Source organism: Vipera ursinii (genome assembly GCF_947247035.1).
Source record: "Vipera ursinii genome assembly, chromosome: 10".
In the NCBI taxonomy this organism is placed as follows: Eukaryota; Metazoa; Chordata; class Lepidosauria; order Squamata; family Viperidae; genus Vipera; species Vipera ursinii.
Genome location: NC_139520.1, coordinates 11,642,240 through 11,663,593, shown reverse-complemented (window position 1 = coordinate 11,663,593; position 21,354 = coordinate 11,642,240).

Sequence of the window (21,354 nt, the reverse complement as noted above, 5' to 3'; positions counted from 1 at the left end):
GGACAGTTACAGTGGTGGGATTCAGCCAGTTTGCACCAATTTGGCAGAACCGGTAGCTAATCTTTTTTTGCCCAAGCCTAGAACGGACTTCCGGAAGCAGCATCCACACAGAGAACTGGTTGTTCACCTATTTGAATCCCACCACTGGACAGTTACATCAACTATGGACATTCCTTAATAGGCCTGTTATGTTCCAGGAAGAAAGTACTAATGCATTCTGTCTACCTGTCTGCATTTTTCTTTCTGCTGGTAAGCTGGTCCTTTAGGGCAATTCAGAATTAATGTTTTAGGTCTTAAACAGGAATGAAGGAAGATGTATTCAATACATATTTTATAATATGTGGAGCAGGGATCTGAGGAAGAAAGAGAAAACAGTGGAGCAAGCTTTTCCCTAATATTTTTTTATTATTATTGAAATGTCATTGACAATGAGGATAGGTAACGGAAATTGCAGTGCAAACTTGTGAAGGACATCAGAATAGGAAGAGCTATAATTATTATATGTACCAATCTAGTCAATCCTGAATCTTCACTTGAGTTTCAATTTTTTTTAAGAGAACTGTTAAAGGAATCCTTCAAATAAAATATATGGATTTAGTCTCCCCCTACATAATCTACACCACAAGTTTCATGGGTGAGAAGAACATGTTTTCAGCCAATGATGGATATTCAATGATGGATATTCAGTCAATGTTAGTTGAGCACCATGTTGCATAGATTCAAAACATTTTACAGGGCCAGTGCTAAGAAAATGGTAGCCCAAGATAGCAGATGCTGGAGATTGCCAAGTGTTGGGGAAATTCAGGCAGTTCAAATGAGTAAAAAGATTTATTGCAAGCTTAAGATCTCTACAAAATCTGAGCTACTAATGGTCAAGGGAAATGAATGAGAATTAAGAGGCATTCAAGGTGGGCTGGACTTAGATCTCTTGCAGGTGTGCGGAGACTCCTGACTTATGACATGTTTGGCCTATCCCTCAGGCTCAGAGAGATAGCTGTAAGTTTTTGGACTAGTGGATGTTGTATTTGATATCCTTCACAAATTTGGTGAAGAATGTTCTTAAGCTCCTGAGATGACTGAGGGAGAATGTTCAACGTTGTGTTGTTGGGTTTTTGACTACATCCTATTGTTATTGTATTCTCTTCTCAGAGTTGTTGTCTTTGCAATAGAATGACATGGGGGAAATGCAGCCCTGACATAATTTTTGAGTTTTATTTAAACCACTTTTTTGTAATTTCTTAAATGAAAAACATTGATCCATCCCACTCTTTCATATATAGAACTATGATTGGAACCGTGGAGTCAGGGACTATAGCTATTCCCAAGGCCCACATACTGCAGAAGACTACTGACAGTCTGAAATGAAGTTCAACTGTCACTCTAGTCAGTTTCTATAGGTAGCGTGAATAACATGTCATTTCATTTTTTTTTCTCTTTTGGCCTTAAGCAGCTATTTATTTCTTGCATTTTAATCCTGCATTTCAGACCATTACTATCTCCCTACGCAGCTCATATCAATCGAAAAGAGAGGCATGCCCTGTCAGTCTCACAACTGGAAAAAAAAATAAAGAAAAACAAGATGCACAAGGGATACAGGGGGCAGAAGGGAAAGGAACAGGAGATGAGATTGCTCCTAGCAAAACTGGGCAACTGAGGAATATCACTGTAAAAAACTTTTTTTTCCGAAGATCAAAAAAAACTGCATTGAAATAATTAAGAGACTGGAATTCCAAGGCTCAGAAGAAGTTCTTAACGTGTCAGAATTTTTCTGCAGAGACTTAAATGGAAACTGCCGAGCTTTGTTCAATTACTGGCTTGCTTTAGGGAGTTATTCTGAAGTACGTATGATGTTTCCTACTCAAAAGGCCCCAATATCTAGCAAATAATCTCTTTGATATAAGATTGTCAGTTATTTAAGGAGCTGAAATTGAAGCTAATTCAGATTTGGATATGCCATTTGAAATTTAAGGTTATTAAATGTTCATAATAAGCAAGGCACAAACAAGATAAATTTCACTAAGTTGATATGTAATATTGACCATGTTAGATTTGGGGGTCCTTTTTTTACCAGTTATTGCTATTTCCTTCAAATGGTTGGTTCATAATTTTAAACCTGTTGTGATAGGGTTGGTGGAGCAGTGGGCTGATGCCTCCTTAAGTAACACCAGCTGCCTGCAATTAGTGCAGGTTCTCATTCCACCAGGCTCAAGGTTGACTCAGCCTTCCATCCTTCTGAGGTAGGTAAAATGAGGACCCAGATTGTTGGGGGCAATTAAGCAGACTTTGTAATAATGCCGCTTGGGTGTGTGTGTGAAAGCCCTAATAAGCAGGCATATACATAGAATGAAGGCTACTGCTAAGCTTGTAAGCCGCCCTGAGTCTTCGGAGAAGGGCGGGATATAAATGGAATTAAAATAAAATAAATAAATAAATATCCTTTGAGAGAGCAGGTAACAGTATCTCGGTTGAAAAGAACCCAGTTTGTTCTTATCAGACTATAGTCTTATGCAGTTGAATTTGGCTTGGAACCTTACAGTTGTGAAAGACTGAAACAGCTTGCACAGTTATTCTAACGGAATAACTGGCTTCCATTCTTTAGTTTTCTTCCTACCGTTAATTATGTGCAACTGAATCCCCCTCAGTTTCTGAAGACTTCAAAAATAAGTTGTAGCTAAGTTGTATGACTGTGTCTGTCTGTCTGTCTGCCTGCCTACCTACCTATGATTATCTATCTATCTATCTATCTATCTATCTATCTATCTATCTATCTATCTATCTATCTATCTATCTATCTATCTATCTCCTATCCATACATTTTGCCCTCCCCTTCTTTTTTCCAAGCATACTTTTCTTCCCTAGTTTATCCTAGAAATAATAATCCTTTTGCTACCAGCTTCAACATCATGCCCTGCCTAAACAAATCAATCAATCAATTTCTTGATTGTCTCCAGAAATTGTGCGTGCTCCAACACCGGAGGTTTTTAAGAAAAGATTAGGGGATCGGACTAGAAGACCTCTGAAGTCCCTTCCAACTTTGTTAATCCATTATTCTCCAATCAGTCAAAAAAGCCTCAGCTCCCTAAAGTTATTATAGAACATAACCAGAAATAGGCTAGTTTCAGTGTAGATTTCTGTAATGGGCTGTGAGAACAAGCTTGAGGAGCAAGAAGAATTGCAACCGAAACAATGAAAAGATAATAGAAATCTGAGACTAAATAAATAATGCAATTTGAGGAAGCATCCCAAATTTATCTCTCACTCGTTTCCTTGAGCATAATAGGAAGGGAAAGGAGAAGCACATTGAGTCTTGTAACACTGAGGTCAGCCTTTTGAGGTAGACCAGACCAGAAAACCAAAGCTGATACTATTTTATTATTATTTTTATTTTTTTTATTTTAATTCCATTTAAAAGTCTCCGAAGACTCAGGGCGGCTTACAAGCTTAGCAGTAGCCTTCATCCTATGTATATGCCTGCTTATTGGGCTTTCACACACACCGCAAGCGGCATTATTACAAAGTCAGCTTAATTGCCCCCAACAATCTGGGTCCTCATTTTACCTACCTCGGAAGGATGGAAGGCTGAGTCAACCTTGAGCCTGGTGGGACTCGAACCTGCACTAATTGCAGGCAGCTGGTGTTACTTAAGGAGGCATTAGCCCACTGCTCCACCAAGGCTCTTATGAGGTTATAGTAACAGAACCTTCCAAATCTAAATGCATCTCTCTCCTTCCTTCCTTTATATTGTATTGAAATATGGCAGGTTATGTCTGAGATGCAAATGACATTCCTGCTCTGGACTCTGATCTCTCTTATTGGACCACTGTCTTAGTCTGCATTCACCTCTCCTCTTCTTTTTCCTCAAGGTTATTCCCACAGCCTATTACAATTCTCAAGCCTTTGGCACTTTAAAACATTGGCTAAGTCACAGTGAGATATATGTGAAGGAATCAATGTTTTTATATTGAAGCTCTGACTAAAGTTAAGCTCTGTCTGAAGCTGGACCATTGGAGTTCTTGACGGAAGCATCAATAGATGTTTGACAAATTGGTTCTGAATAATTTGTAAGCAGATAGAATTATTCTTACATCCCAATTTCAGCCCCAATTACCATGTATATACAGGAAGCTGCAGAAGGGGCACACAGTTCGGATTCAAATGTTCTGATAGCAAAACAGACAATTTAGTGCCATATAGTTCTCCATGGAAAGATTCGCCTTTGACACATTTAAATGCTCGTGCCTCATCGTGTTCCAGGTTAATCCAAACCAGGAGTTCTTTCTTTCTTTCCCCTGTGAGAATGCTTTGAGAGCCCTCTCCAATTTCAAATGTTTAGAAAATTACCCCATAATTGTGAGTCATTTTATAGGGGTTGATGAAAAAGAGGGCTCTCAGTGTCACAGATGGAGTGTGCACCAGGACTGCTAAGAAGGAATACTAATAACCTCAGGGTGGCTTATACTGTAGGTTATTTCACAAAATTGTAATGATCATAGTTAGCATGAGTTTCAAAAGTTCATTTAAATGGAGAAATGAAGTTTGCATTTTCTAGTTGGAACAGTCTCTCATACCTATATGTACACATGTTTTCTGTATAAGACAAAGATTTTAGAGATTGTATGAATATTAAGTCAGGAATCCCCAACCCCTGATCCATGGCCCAGTACCGGGCTGCAGCATGCCAGCAACCAGTCCACACAAACAAGCAAAACCCCATCTGTGGGATGCAGGCAGCACACCAAACCACGCACTCTCCAGTCCATGGAAAAACCTTTCTCCATGAAACCGGTCCCTGGTGCCCAAAAGGTTGGAGACCTCTGTATTAAGTGTTTATACAGATGAATTTATTATATGATTCTATGTTACCCTGAAGAATTAGTTGTCTATAATACTTGTTATGCACTGTGCTGAGTTGCCTTTAGTGAGATGGATGGCTATATAAATCAAATCAAATCAATCAATCAGTCAACCAATAAGCAATTTCTATGCAACCATTAACTGCAAACAAGCTTTTCTATGTTTCTGGATTGTTCAGCCCACAAGGCACAAATCCTCATGTCAGGCAATGTAGAAGTATCTACCAAGTACTATTATTATAATATAGATTCTTCAAACTTTTTGCCATATAGTCATAATTAAGAAATGTGTTACCTCAGTTATATATCTGTACCAGATCCACAAATGGATAGTCTCCCTCCCTCTCTTCCTCTCTCTCTCTCTCTCTCTCTCTCTCTCTCTCTCTCTCTCTCTCTCTCTCTCTCTCTCTCTCTCTCTCTCTCTCTCTCTCTTTCTCAAACACACAGTCAAATCCAGTCTATATTCTTGTTGGTATTATCAGCATAGGAAGCTTAGAACAGGCAACAAAATGACTCATACATTTCTAGGGTATTTGAAGCATCATTTCTATGTGTTCATAAATTGCCACTGATACACTGTAACACCAGAATGTTTATGAGCATTCCATTAAATCACAATTGCTCCACTAATGGATATAGCTTAGATTTACAAGCGGCAGCAATATATATTTAATAAGTTATAACACAGTGACCAGGCACCAGAAAATAGAATTTTTTAAAAATATGCTTATTCTTCTTTATTAAATTTTATCCTTTTTTCCTTCCAAATGTGCGATAGATGAGGAGAGAGTTGGATGCAGCACTAAGCAGGCATGTTTAAGGGAGAACAACTATATCTGCCTTATGAAGTTTTATCGATGGTGGATAGATGCTGCATTATTTTATAGGCCTATTTACCTACAGCAATTCCAAAACAGCTTATCACTTTTCAGTCTGGTTTAAAGTAATGTTGTTTAGAGTTTGACACTACTTTTTTTTCCAATTTACCATAGGAAGAATGTCTATGGAGTTTCTCAAATATCCAGGTCATGGTTGCCCCAAAGGTGCTTTTCCAAAAGGCAACTAGATGTTCTTGTTGTTGCTTTTTAATTATAAACATTTTGCTTTTCATCCAAGAGAACCTAAACATTTTCAAATGAAAAAGTAGTCAAACCACTGGACTGCAGCTTCCCTGGTTTCTATGATATCATTATATTTATTTATTTATTTATTTATTTATTTATTTATTTATTTATTTATTTATTTATTTATTTTAATTCCATTTATATCCCGCCCTTCTCCGAAGACTCAGGGCGGCTTACAATCTTAGCAGTATTAATATTAATAGAAGAAGGGAATCCTTTGTTTTTATTGGTTTTCCTATGGCAGGGGTAGGCAACTTTGGCTCTTTTATGAGCATGGCTGGCTCAGGAATTCTGGGAGTTGAAGTCCACGAGTCATAAAAGAGCCAAGGTTGCCTGCCCCTGTCATTATTAAAGGAGGAGTCCTTCTGGGGGTTTCTCAGAAATTGTTTTAAATACCCTTTGGGGAATCTGAGAAACCGTATCTCCTATTTCTTGTCCAGAAAGCTGTGGGGCATTTGAAGGGACATTGGAATTGCACCCAACTCCAATTCAAATGCCTCATCAGTTGGGAACACCAGCAACCTGGTTGAACTTGACAAAAGCTTGAGGGCCTTCTGAAAGGATGGGAAATGACCAGGAAACCAATGGCTGTTGTATAGGTTCAGAAGTTGGGAATGGAAGAATTTCCAAGGAGGAGGCAACAGCAAGATACTTCTGTATGGTTGGCACACAAAAACAGCTGGATGCTCTATCGGGAATTTATCTGGATTTGGAATCTATCTGAAATTGGGATCTTTTCCTTTATCCATTCTTTCTTCCACAAAGAAACAAAAAGAGTAGATGAAAGGAATAGTATCCAGGTCTTGCTGGAGACATAGATGACAAAAATTCTTAATGAGTTTCCCAAAGGTTTTGGGGATGGGGGGGGAAAAAGATGTTTATTTTTTTAAAGGTAGACTGGCTATTTGTTCCTTTTTGCTGAAGCAGCTTGCAAGAATCGACTCCCTTTCTTCCACCGAGGAGCCATGGAAAGTGGGAAATTCCCACTGCGGTTGAGACTGAAAGGTGACCAACTTTGCAGCCGACAAAGTGAAGCCATAGAATCAGTCTGCTTGAAATTGCTTTTTGTTCCTCGTTATTATTGCCTTCAGAGGATAAGCAGGCACCTCTTAAGTATATCAGAACCATTTCATAATATAAAACTCACAGCGTGAGTGTTATAATTGCAGCCATACATAATAGCTCCATCTAGGACACAATCATGAATTGAAAGATATATTTCTACTGGTAAGGTGAAAGAAAACTCATGTACATGGACATTTGCATATGTGCATATGCGCGTGCACGCACGTGCATACGCAGATGTCGCACTGTTGTAGGCATTGCCATTTGCTTTATACCTGCCAGAAATTTTCTGAAGCAATAGCATTGTGGGAATCCATTATTAAAGCAATCAAACAAGATTTGTAAAGATAATCAAATGGAACATTTTAAGGTTTCCCTTGGGAATTTTTAATGCTCAGGGAACAAAGGCATGCACGCACACACACACACACACAAACAAATTCCAACCCAATTATTTGATTAGAAAGATCTCTAGAAAGATAGGGTCAAACTAAAGATTTTTTTTTAAAAAAGCAAATATATAGAGAAGAATAAAATAATTTTGATTATAAATCATATCAAGAAATCAATGTAAAAGTGTTCTGCATGTAAAAAAAAGTAATTAGAGTTTTGTGGCATTGAAATTATGTCTGGTCTCATTCAGTTCCTTCTTCTTCACAATAACACAATAGTCTTACCCTTCAGAGATAGGGTTTAAAGTTCATTAGAACAATCTTTTCAGTGAAGCCATTCATAGCTTTTGCAGCTTATCATTTCTTTTTACAAGAATTTCTGAAAAGATCTTATTTCTTTTAAGATTGAATTCTCCACAATTCTTTCCCTGTATGGTGAACTGCCAGAATTTAATTAGACAAGAATAGGGTGTCTTTAGAGCTCTGAAAAACTCAATCACAAAAATAAAAGAATTAAAAAATAAAATAAAATAAAAAAAGATAATAAATTGGAAGATAGGAGCAACGGAGAAAAAATCAGCAGTCTTTTAGAAACAGATCACGTAAGTAAGACCATTTTATTTTTGTACCATTGTTGGAAACAAAAAATCAGGTCCAGTTCCAAGCCGGGAGAAAAAAAATGGAGGCTGCTTCGGAAATAAGGTTCTTGTTTATTGATGAGCAGAACCAGCAACAGCATGCAGTTCTGGGCTAGCTGACCAAATGGCTGACTGTGTGGATGGATCTTTATAGGGTTCTGATCGAGATGCTCCAGTTAGTTGTGCAATGTAGTGAGCTTTGTGTCAGTGGTGATGGGTTAATCCTATGATGTCCTAAAGGTCATGTCCATAGAATTTGGGTGGGGGGATGTAAACCCATCAGCTGTGGGGCACTGAAGGCATTTTGTTTATGAATAAAAAGTCTTTGTTAATAGGTACAAAATATCCCTCTCTAAGATCTTGAGGCTTCTGCTTGAGGCTATTAAGAAAGACTTTCTGCCTTTGTTAAGATTTTTTCTCTGTTTCTCCTAACTAAATATAATATCCTGCCTCTTTTTAATATTAAGAATAAAGAATATTTTAATCTGGAGAGGGGGCCCTTCCTACAATATCAATTTTTTTCTTTTCTTTTTTTCAACCAGGGCTGGGCAGAAAATGGAACTGGAAGATCTCAGGATATTTAAAATAGAACAGGATGGATTTTGATGCCCAATTATTTATCACTTGCAGCAGTGAAACAAATATTCTCTCATATTAATTCACCATGTTGCAATTAAAAAAAAAAGTTTGGGCTAACCAATGCTGAAACTTTTTTTAAATGAAAAGGCAATGAGCAGCTTTAATGGATATATCAAACAAATTCCAGGACTCTTTAGTTCCAAATACATGTCCTGTGAAGCCAGTATAATTATTTACAATTTTCTCCTCAAATATTCAGCACCCTAATGCCAATTTTGAAAATACATTTACCGTGTTTCCCTGGAAATAAGACCCAGCCAGAAAATAAACCCTAGCATGATTTTTTTCAGGATGCTGGTAATATAAGCCCCACCCACAAAATAAGCTCCAGTTAAGATCATCAGCCAGATGGACACCTTTAGTAGTGTATTTCCTTGAATATAAGCCCTAATGTGTATTTTTGGACAAAATTAATATAAGACCTGGTCTTATTTTCTGGGAAATATGGGTATCATTGTGTATGTTTGTTTCATAATATACATCATGTCTCTTCTTTAAATGCTTGACATGGGATGGACTTTCCTTCTGTACTCCTAGCAATAATCCCATCAGGATTATCCAATGAACTTCTACTGCTGACACTGAAGTTGAACCCCATTTCCCTAGTGCTGTTCCCACAACTTAATCACTGCACTATCTAATGGTGTTTTCCATTAGAAATCAAATTATGTGCGTAGCTAAGAAATTTCAGATAAATCTTAAGAGGAAAAAAAAAGGTAATTATTTGGAATATTTCACGGGGTCTTAATGGATCATTGGGCCAAATCCTTAGCCTCATTCATTTTGTCAGAACTCTATTTTCAGCTCTTCATTTCATTACTTTATCCCACTTTTACATTAAAAATGTTTTCTGGTAAAGCATCTGGATTCTGTAACTTCAGTAATTCATAATCATTATGGAACTGCTTATGAGAATTATGAGAAAGATCTTCTCCCCTTTCAAGCCTTGCTTTTCATTAACATAATTGAAAACAATAATTTGCTCTATGCATTTTTCTTTCCCTTCATTTATAAAATCCTGCAAGACAAAGCAGTTTGACAATCACACGCCGAAGAATTATGGCATTGTTTTGAAAATACAGATTGCTCTTATCGTTTCCTTTGGATATTAAAAGTATATATTACATGGAAGCCATTTGTAGGCATATTTTCTTGCCTTGATGCAAACTTTATTGATAAATTGGGAGGAATGATATTTTGCATGAAGTTTTTTGTGGCTTTTTTTGGGGGGGGGGAATAGTGCACTGTGAACTGTGTGCGGTTTCATTTATAAAGGTTAATAATAAAGACTGGAGCTAATTTATGCCCCAGTTGGAGGTATGGGGGAAGGGAAGGAAGGGAAAAACAGCCATTCTGGAATAAAATTAAAAATAAAGCCATATCTTCTGATGTGCTATAACCCAATATTGCTGTACTTTGCTTGCAGTGAATGCCAGATTTAATTTTTTTACGTGGGTGATAGAAATGTCAAGAGTTCTTGCTGGCAGTGGAGATGTCAGATAAAATGGTAAAAGACAGGGCCTATTTTGCTTTGATTGAAAATATGACAGAATATGATCCTGAGCTAATGACTTGCTAGCAAATATAATTTTGCAAGGGGGATGAACACATGCATGACTGCCAGTCAAACATTGCCACTATAAATATCTTAGATAAAGCCAGTTTGGTGTTGTGGTGAAGATGTTGGTCTACAAACCAGGAGACCTTGAGTTCTAGGTTCTCTTAGGTGTGAATGTCAGCTGGGTCAAAGGTTTTTTTGTGGTGGAAAAATAGGAGGAAGACCCATTAAGTATGTTCTTTATCTTGAGTAGCATAAAACTGGAAGAAATTGGATAGTCATTTGTCTGAAATGGTGTAGGACTCCTGCTTGAGCAAGGGGTTGAATTAGAAAAGGGGTGGGCAACCTTGGCTCCTTCATGACTTGTGGACTTCAACTCCCAGAATTTCTGAGCTAGCATAGCTCAGTTTTGAAACTTCTCCCTTTTCCCTCAGCATGGCTGGCTCAGGAATTCTGGGAGTTGAAGTCCATGAGTCATAAAAGACCCAAGGTCTTCTCCCTTTTCCCTCAGCATGGCTGGCTCAGGAATTCTGGGAGTTGAAGTCCATGAGTCATCAAAGACCCAAGGTTGTCTACCCCTGAACTAGAAGATCTGTAAGTCTCTTCCAACTCTGTTAGGTATAAGGAGGAGGAGGAGGAAGAGAGGTTTGTTGGGTATGTACAATATACCAGGATAGGCTCTAATCTATAACTCAGATCATTATTTTAAGCCATTACCTGGTTTATATTTGGAGCAACAGCCAGTGAAAGCATTTCAACAACCAACATTTTTATTTATTTTTTTTAAAAAAATATAAAAATGGATTGTGTAGGTAAGTTTTTATAATATATAATTAGCGAAACTATAGTGTAGATTTTATTTTCTTACCCAGAAAGGTTTTAGAAGTATATATATATATATATATATATATATATATATATATATATATATATATATATATATATATATATATATATATATATATATATATATATATATATATATATATATGTAGATCTAGAGTCTCGGGTTTCTTCCCGCATTCCTTTCATCTTCAGAAAGTTGTGGCGACGTTTCGACAAAATCCCATCCGTCATCATCAGGCCGGAGTGTTCCTCCTGCTGCTTCCAGGAGAAATGCGTGGTCTGGCTGTTCCTTTCCTTCCAACTGCCGGTGGGGCTGTGTTCTGACTGGGTAGAGGCGTGGCTGCTTTCTGATTGGGTGGGGGTGTCCTCCGACTGGGTGGAGGCGTGGTTGTCTTCTGATTGAGTGGAGGCGTGGCTGTCTTCTGATTGGGTGGGTGCGTGGTTGTCTTCTGATTGGTTGGAGGCGTGGCTGTCTTCTGATTGGGTGGGGTGTGTTCTGAATGGGTGGGGTTTTTTGTTGTGTTGTAATATCCTGAGTGTTGTGATTTGGTGTCCTGAGGAGTGGGCTGTGTAGTGGCCTCCAGAGCTTTGGTTTGGCTCCGAGTTTGAGGACCTGCTATGTATCTCTGGTATGGGTCAGTCAGGTTCGTGTGTGCGTTCTTCTGCTTGGGTGATGGCACTTTTGCTTGACTTGTTCTGTCTTCTGTGTGGGAGAGTTTTTGTTCTGGGTGTGGATGAGTCTTGCTGGGGCTGGTGGCCTTTGGGGTTGTTTGTTGGTTTTTTAAATCCTTGTTTGCTGAAATTCGTTTCTCTATCAATGCTGGTTTCCAAATGGCATGTAGGCGGGAGGTGTCATCTCGCTTGTTCATACTGTCTGGGTGTTTTTCTATTTCAATGGCTTCTCTGATTATTCTGCTATTGAGATGTTCTATTTTGGCGATTGTTTTTGTACCTTCAAAATTGATGTTGTGTCCCGTAGTGTTTATGTGTTGTACTAGTGAAGATGTGTGATCTTTCTTCTGTACTGAGTTCTTATGTTCTTCTACACGTACCTCTATTCTTCTGTTAGTCTGTCCGATGTATGTTGCTGGACAGGAGGCGCATGGGATTTGGTATATGCCCTGGTTTTCCAGTTCTATTTTGTCTTTGGGATTTCTCAGGATGGTTGATATCTTTCTGTCAGTGTTAAATGCGGTTTTGATGTTATGTTTGCGTAGTACTTTACTGATTTTGTCGGTTGTTCCTTTTATGTAGGGCAAGATGGCTCGTCCGTTGTTCTGTTCTTCTTCTTGGATGTTTTTCTGTTTTGGAGTCCCCTGCTGAATCATATTGGTGATTTTGTTTTTTTGGAACTTGTTTGCTGTCAATATGTCTGTCAGGGTGTGTAGTTCTGTTTGTATATGTGTTTCATCTGCAAGGCGTCTGGTTCTTGTTATTAGTGTTTTGGCTACTGAATTTTTTTGTGCTGGGTGATGATGTGATTGCGCATTGAGGTAACGGTTGGTGTGTGTTTTCTTTCGGTAGACTGACAACTCCACTCAATCAGAAGACAACCACGCCTCCACCCAGTCGGAGGACACCCCCACCCAATCAGAAAGCAGCCACGCCTCCTCCCAGTCAGAACACAGCCCCACCGGCAGTTGGAAGGAAAGGAACAGCCAGACCACGCATTGCTCCTGGTAGCAGCAGGAGGAACACTCCGGCCTGATGATGACGGATGGGATGCTTAAAACTGAGGATGGGGAAAAGAGAAAAATATTAATTATTTGTTCTTTTTCAGACATGAAGTTCTTTTACCATGGTTAAGTATTTCTCTCTCTTTATAACATTTATAGGGCAAGTAGAAAATCTATCACAGCAGCAATCCCAAGAGAGATGATTTACATAATTTATTTTTATTTTATTTATTTTATTGCATTTATATACCGCCCTTTCCCTGAGGACTCAGGGCGGTTTACAGGGAGTTAAAAATCAACCATACAAAAGTTAAAAAACCAATTTAAAAAAGATTAAACCAACCCTGTTCAATTAAAAAACCCCAATTAAAATAAATTTCTCCTCAGCCTGGGCCCGAGAGCTCAAAGAGCCAGGTCTTCAGGCCCCGGCGGAATGATCGGAGGTCGGGGGCAGTCCTCAGCTCCACTGGTAGCTGGTTCCAGAGGGCAGGCGCCCCCACTGAGAAGGCCCTATCCCTGGGTGTCACCCGCCGGCAATCTCTTACTGGTGGGACCCTGAGCAGACCCTCCCTGTGGGAGCGCACTGGGCGAAGGGCATTTGATGCTGGCAGCAGGTGTTCCCTCAAATACCCCGGACCCAGGCCATGTAGGGCTTTATAGGTGATAACCAGCACCTTGAATTTCACCTGGAGGGCAACCGGAAGCCAATGCAACTCGCGGAGTAGAGGTGTTACATGGGAGTATCGGGAGACCCCCCATTACAACTCGCGCGGCCGCATTCTGCACCAGTTGAAGCCTCCGAGTGGTCTTCAAGGGCAGCCCCATGAAAAATAATGAAATTATTTTTTCAGTTCTTCTTATCTTTACACTTAGTATGTCAACTGGCAAGTTTCACTCCTTTAATGGATGGTCACAGACATGGAGTATGTGTAGAAATGTACAGTATGTGTGTATAGGTAAAGGTAAAGGTTCCCCCGCACATGCGTGCTAGTCGTTTCCAACTCTAGGGGCCAATGCTCATCTCCGTTTCAAAGCCGAAGAGCCAGCACTTGTCCGAGGACATCTCCGTGGTCATGTGGCCGGCATGACTAGACGCCAAAGGTGCACGGAACGCTGTTACCTTCCCACCATAGTGGTCCCTATTTTTCTACTTGCATTTTTACGTGCTTTCGAACTGCTAGGTTGGCAGAAGCTGGGACGAGTAACAGGCACTCACTCTGTTACGCGGCACTCGGGATTCGACCCGCAAAGCTGCTGACCATCTGATCGACAAGCTCAGTGTCCTAACCCACTGAGCCACCGCGTCCCTATGTGTGTATACTTCAGCCCAAATATATATCTCTACCACAATGACAATCTTTTCATGCTTAAACAGAATGTAAATACTCTGACATATGTTCTAATTCTCCATATACTTTATAGGTTTTAAATTACTTTAGCTATGTCCATAATGGCTTGTTATTAATGGGTAAGATTGTGGGGGAGGGGGAACTGAAGCATTAGGAATGTATAATTTGCTTCACTTCACCATGTGGGACCTAATTAGAGCTCTTAGTAGCTGGGGAAAACAACATAAGGATAGGGATTTGCTTAAATAATGTAAAATGGATTCATGAATATTGCAGTTGCCTTTTTCCATAAGACAACTGAGGCATGCCACATTCTGAATTGTTTAGATGGTACCTGGAAGGAAAGGCAAAAATCTAGGAAATGCTGATGGTGTCCCAAAGTAAGGTTTACTTGGCCGGAATTTTAAACAAATACAGGTAGTCCTCATTTAGTGATCATTCAAAGTTACTATGTCACTGAAAACAGTGGCTTATGACTTTTTTCACACTTAACGACCATTTGCAGCATCCCCATGGTCATGTGATCAAAATTCAGACTCTTGGCAACTGACTCATATTTATGACGGTTGCAGAGTCCTGGGGTCATGTGATCCACCTTTTGCGACCTTCTGACAGGAAAAGTCAATGGGGGAGCCAGTTTCACTTAACAACTGTGTCACTAACTTAAGAACAAGGACTACTTGTATGCTAAAACAAAGCCAAATGGATTCTGACAGTTTTATCGCTGCTTGATGATACTCTAATAATTTGAAAACTGGAAAAATCAGTTATAGGAGAACAAAACCAGAAATTTCATTTTCGTGAGCTGTCTCTGTATTAATACAGAAATTCGCAGACTTAGGCTCAAAGATGATTTGATTGCCTGAGCTCATCAAAGCAGATCCACCAGGATTATTATTTACTGGATTTGAACATCTGCGTTGTTTTATTTTGATATTTTTTTTTAGCCTACAGTATTAGGGATCTTCTGTGGGTGTACAGAAGCCACTTATTTTGAAGAACAGCAGTTAGTTAAGGCAGAATGTCCAACTTCAGACATGTGCAAGGGAGAATATACTGGGTTAGATATTTTAGGAATACTGAGGAAAAACATATATATTCACCACAGACTGAATATATAAACATAAACAACATATAAATATATAAGCAACTATTTTCAACTGCAAGCGGGTTGTCAGTGCATGAGCAAAACACAATCACAATCTTGTTTGTGTTTTGTGCTGTATATTTTGGTGATCTAGGTTTTCTGTTTATGAACCACTGTTGATGGTTTGGGGGTTTTCTGTAAACACTCAGGGCTACTCAATATATCATATTAAACAGATCATGCTTTCACACATTTAAATCTCTCTATGGACTTCTGTTTCTGGATCAGAACATCTTTCTTTTGGAATCCGTGTATAGAACTTAAGCCCGCTACTATTTTAACACAATGTACAGTTTGAAATTGTGCAATAGGTAACTTAAAATATAATTTTATTGCCCTGCAGTTTGGGTGAGTAGTTTTGGAAGGGTCAGCTATCACTTAAAATAACTGTGGTAAAAATTTCCAATATTAGGCTCAGAAAACACACTGCTTGATTTGGAATAGCCGACAATTGTCAAGAGACCTTTCACTCAATCCTACTCAAAACTTACTTTGCTGCTGCTAAATAGATCTCTTTTAAAGAGAGTCAGCGGTTTTATTTTCTGTTGTCATCACTCTGAAAGGAAGGTAGATTCCATTTTCATATTTTTTGGCTAGCTGTGTCACTTTGGTATTTTGATTGTCAGTTTTACAAAGGAAAATATTGAGTGATTAAGGTTCAGGATGTTACACAGCCACAACACTCCAGTCATACATTCTTGGATAGCCAGTATGTGAGATAACGTCTCAGCAATTGGAAAGAAACATTTCAATCACTCTTGTTAGATATTGGCCAGGAGTTATAGATGTTTCATAAAGTTATATTAAAGAATAAAGGGGAGATTTTGACCATCACTCTCACTTATATTCACACATAATAGATGGAATGCAATGTCTGCTGAACAATAATTCCTCAAATGGAGCTTTGTACAATAGGTGAAGGAATAACCATGTCCAGATGGCGAAGACAAGCAATTAAGAGAATAAAATAATAACTGAAGGGTAGATAAAAGTTAATGATAATTTTGTGTAAAGCCAGTGCTTGTTCTTGTTATGTCAAGTGTAACATCCACTTTAAATGACAATGTTGCCTTTAGAAATTCACTTGCCCAGTAAAAGGGTCCTAAAGCTAGTTTTGTTCTTGCTATATTTTTAATTATCTATTTTCAGATAGTCCTCAACTTATGACCACAACTGAGCCCAGAATTTCTGTTGCTCAGCGAAACAGTTGTTAAGTGTTGTTAAGTTGCCCCATTTTACGAACTTTCTTGCCACAATTGCTGCAGTTGTTAAGTTAGTAACCCAGTTGCTAAGTGAATCTGGATTCCCAGTTGACTTTGCTTATCAGAAGTTCACAAAAGGTGACTCCGTCATAAATATGAGTCAGTTGCCAAGCATCTGAATTTTTATCACGTGACCACGGGGATGCCGCAACAGTCATAAGTAAGAAAAACAGTTCAGTGCCATTGTAACTTTGAACGGTCACTAAACAAATGGTTGTAAGCTGAGGACTACCTGTATTTATCGTTTTCATGTACCCATTCTTTTTTATCATGGAACCTAAAGACAACTGTAAAGGAATTGCAGATAGAATTCTTCAAATAAAAAAAATATCAAAGAAACATCCATTTAGTCTGCTTAACTTCATACCCCTGGCCTTTTAATGAGAGAACTATGTTGGATTGATGGACAGCATGTAGGATCAAACATGTCCTTACTTAAATAATATCTATGTAATTTATACTTTCAAATCTGATGTCAGGACCCCTTTAATATATTTTCGGGGCTCTGCCATTCTGATGGGAGGGTGGAGGTTGCATTCTATTGGGAGGGGTGGTTCATGGATGTATTTCCTTCTCTTTGTTCACTCTACCTTTTATGTATCACTTTGGGTGTGAAGGGGGTAGGAATGCACCAGAGGCCATCTGCCTTATCTTCAAGCCATTGTAAAAGGACAATGCCTGGGAACTGTCCCTTATCATTCCGGTTCCCATAACAATTTCACACCTATGGATTGGCTGAAGACAAGCTCAATAGTTGGACATTGGGGAGGGGTTTGTGAAGGGAATATTTAAAGTAACAGTTTGTGTGGGGATTCCTCAGATCTTGCTTTGCCTTTCTGCTTTCACTGACTCTCAATAAAAGTTCCTGTTTGAAACAATGCCTGTTTCAAGAGTTCTGATTTTTGGGGAGTACTAGCTGAGGCAGGATCTTACATCTGTTTTAAATTTAGTATTAAATTTAATCATTAATGATATACACAATGCACAATGGTCTGATTTTAATGCTAAAAAGAATATTAAAATTCTTTATATTGCATTAATTACATCCTTATTTATATCCCATATTTTGACCATGGCACATTCAGGAAAGCAAGAGAAAACAGAAAACACCAAACTGTTTGAGTAAGCACTCCTGTGATTAAATAGAGAAGCAATTCATAATAAGATTTTTATGTTACTTTTTAAAAATTTCCTACTTCTGTAAAATTGGGGTAGTGATCTTGCTATAAAATTAAGGTACAACATTCTTATGGAATAATATTAAAAAAGTCCTGACTTGTTTGGTTAATGAAGATGCAGTATAATGCACTTTAATCAGAATCATTTGGTTATGAAGCTCCAGGCAATATATTAATATAGCTGTTTGGGAACACTTCTCTGCCAAGATCTTAATATATGGATGAAGGAGTCACATTCATTCTGATATTTCCCACACACTTCCCACACTTATGAGATCAAGCCCACTGAACTCCAAAATGTTCTTTACTGGAAGGTTTCTTATAAAAGGTTTTCAGGTGTATCAAAGAATATAGGTGGATTGTTCCTGGATTGAAACAAATGAAATTCTGAAGACAAGTGGGAAGTGAAGTATGAAGAAAGCTTGAAACAAAGGACATAATTTAAGTTAAATGATTTTGACCTCTGCAATCAACAAAGCCAAATTTATATACCCGACTAAACATTCAATTATGAAGAATTTAGTGTCTGGTTGAACATCGTTCTTTAACAGTTGTGCTCCAAATGGCAACTTTTTGACAGTTTCTCATCTATAAAATGTATGTGAAGTGATTAGGTAAAGGTGTAAAGCACACCTGAAATCCCCTTTTGACATCAGAGATTCTCTTTTATCCAGTCAAGGAGAAGCCCTGCATGTCAATATTGGTGTCACTTAATAATTGTTCCCAGAGGCAATGCATTTTAGCAATATTTGGAAAGGTGTGGAGAAAGAGCGGGCAGAAAACATACTACAAATTCCATTACATTGAACTGACAGGGCTGTTAGAAGATTTTTTTTTGGGGGGGGGGCAGAAGAGTAAATACAATTCCCTTTTGAGTTTTCCTTATTCCATTTGGACTATTGACCACATCCGCCTGCATTTATATGTGTATGATTTTCAAGTGACCCTTACATATACAGTATGCTTTCTGCTCTTCTCCCCCTCCCCCTTGAATTTCCAAATCTAATATCTTCAAATAATCGAGGGGTGGATCAATACTTAAAGAAAACGAAAAGAACTCATTTGGTAGAACAAGCTGAGACCTGCAACAAGTGAAAAATGGACTGAACCTTCCAGTGTGGTGGAAAGATTTAATGTTTATGATTTTATTATTATTTTTCCCATGAATTGGGGGAAGCTCTGGACAATTTTTTTCCCTTTTTCTGTGATTCAAACTAAATTCTTAATGCAAAAAGTCATTCCGGAAACAGGGAATCAATGCCCTCTCCATACAACATTAAGGGAACAACATTAAGAACCGTACAGTCACCAAGAGTTATGCTCAATTAGAAAGTGATTTTTATCTGTTAAACTGACTTTAGGATTTAGCTTCAATATGGCAGAAAGCATTGGTACTGTTTTCCTCCAAGAATGGTCTGAAAGCTCCAAACAGAAGCAAACTGAGTTGAATTTTTTTTAAAGGGCTTAAGAAAAACTCCTTTCATGAAAGAAAAATAGGTAATATGTCCTATACCGCTACCTTGTACTTCTTATTAGAATAGATTTTTTAAAAAATAATAATAATACTTTGATATAATTTCGAAGAGCAGATACTAGCTTTGTCATTAGTTCATAATGCAAAAAATATATAATTATGAGCACTTTCTTCCACAGCCACTTATATTTCCTGTTAATTAACTTAGAACTTTCAAAAGTGCAATCAAATGCATTAAAGATTGTATCAAACATTATTTTCTTTTCTTCTGTTTAGCCTTCAACTCTGCAAATCATTCAGTGCTTCAGTTTGATTTATTTATGCATTTTCCAACAAGGTACTTAATTTCTTAAAGTGCTTCCCAATAACCTGCATGATGCTACTTGATTTATAAATAGCTAACATAGGAGGGTATCTTGCAATATACATTTCCAGAAGCATTTAAAGATAGTGCCATGAAAGCTTTTACAAGATTACAGAAAGAAGAAATCCAAACATCGTACCTGTTCATTCATTCTGTAAGAATGAATGGCAAGGGAGAAACCAATGTCTCATAGGCTAGAGAATCATTATGTAAACATATTTTAGCCACCATCCAAGGCCACTAACAATTTTGTTGCAAGGTTGCAAAGAAAAAGCTTAGCGTTTAATCCCAGGTACAGAGGTGAGTATACCTCTGATTTCTTTAGACTGAAGAGGTCTATCAACTATTGTCTAATGTTTCATTCTTCTTTGCAATAAGGATTATAATCTGGAAGACATGACATCCCCATACAAAAGGGGTTGAACTTTTCATTATTTTGATGAAACCAATGAAGCCTTTGGATTCCTCTGGTGATATCACAAGTTAACATAAAAATGCAAATTAAAAAGAAGAGTTCAGAAAGAGATCTGTACCTTTCTGTATCTAAATGGTCCACCAACTTGGCATTTCAATGACAAATGGGATATGGGATCTTTCCTTTAAGTCATGGTTTGAGATTAAGATCAATGCATGTCAGCAAAAAGTATGGGAAGTCAATACCGTTATGGACTCCTTAGCCTCCCAAACTGCATATTTATTTATTTCCTGCCTGTATTATTTTTTTACAAATACTGTGACTCAAGGTGGCAAACATATTCAACACACCTTGTTCCTCCTATTTTCTCCACAACAAGAATCTCACAAGGTGAGTTGGGCCAAGAGAGAGAGGAAGAGTGTTTGGCTCAAGGTCATCCAGCTGGCTTTCATGGCTAAGGCAAGACTTGAAGTCATGGTCTCTTGCTTTCCCTGATGCCTTAACCAGTAGACCAAATGGGCTCTATAGACTCTGCTAGACTTTAGCTAAGGTACCAATCAGTTGTCAGTCACTTGACACAGCTCCTCAGGCTAATATCTCAGACTCAGTGCAGAGATCTGCTGATTGGAATAACAGGGACTGCAATTCTATCACTGATCCAGTGCGAAGACTTTAAAATAAAGACATTTAAAAAAAAAACACCAATGGATTTGAGGAACATACCTTGAGAGGAACTGGCTGAGAACTGTGATTCATGTCTGATGAGAATGTCTCCTAAACTTCTTTCCTTTATGGAAAAGCTCTCCAATTATTGATTTCTTTATTAAAACAAAGTTATATTGCCACCCAACTCACATATAGGTGACTCTGGCCAGCTTACAACTAGATCTCTTTCGTTTCAGGTTCCTGCTTTCTCCTGGCTCTTTGTCCTTCAGATGATGGCTATCTCATGAAATCCTTTAGCTCTGGATCAACAGAACTTTTCTAAACAACTCAGGGTCCCCCCCCCCCGCTTTGGTTACTTTCACAGATTCACTTCTTGAACTGTGTTGCATGTGTTTCCCCTGCTTAACTGTTGAACTGATTCACAGCTAAGCTAATTAAAGTAGTTGGAAGCAACTGCTTTGAATCCCTTCTTGCGAAGTGCTTCCTTCAACTCTACCAATTAATTTTGATCGCACAATTGTTAAAAGCCGGTGCTGAAATTTCTCACTATTTTTGAGTGGAGGCACAACTGTTTAAATATTTCTGTACTAAGCGTTACAATAACAACAAACACAATGCCCACAACTTCAGCTATGCTCATTGTTTCACCCATTGTATTCCTTAGTTATCTCCCCCTCCCCAAAAAAGTGAAACCCTCAGATAATAAAA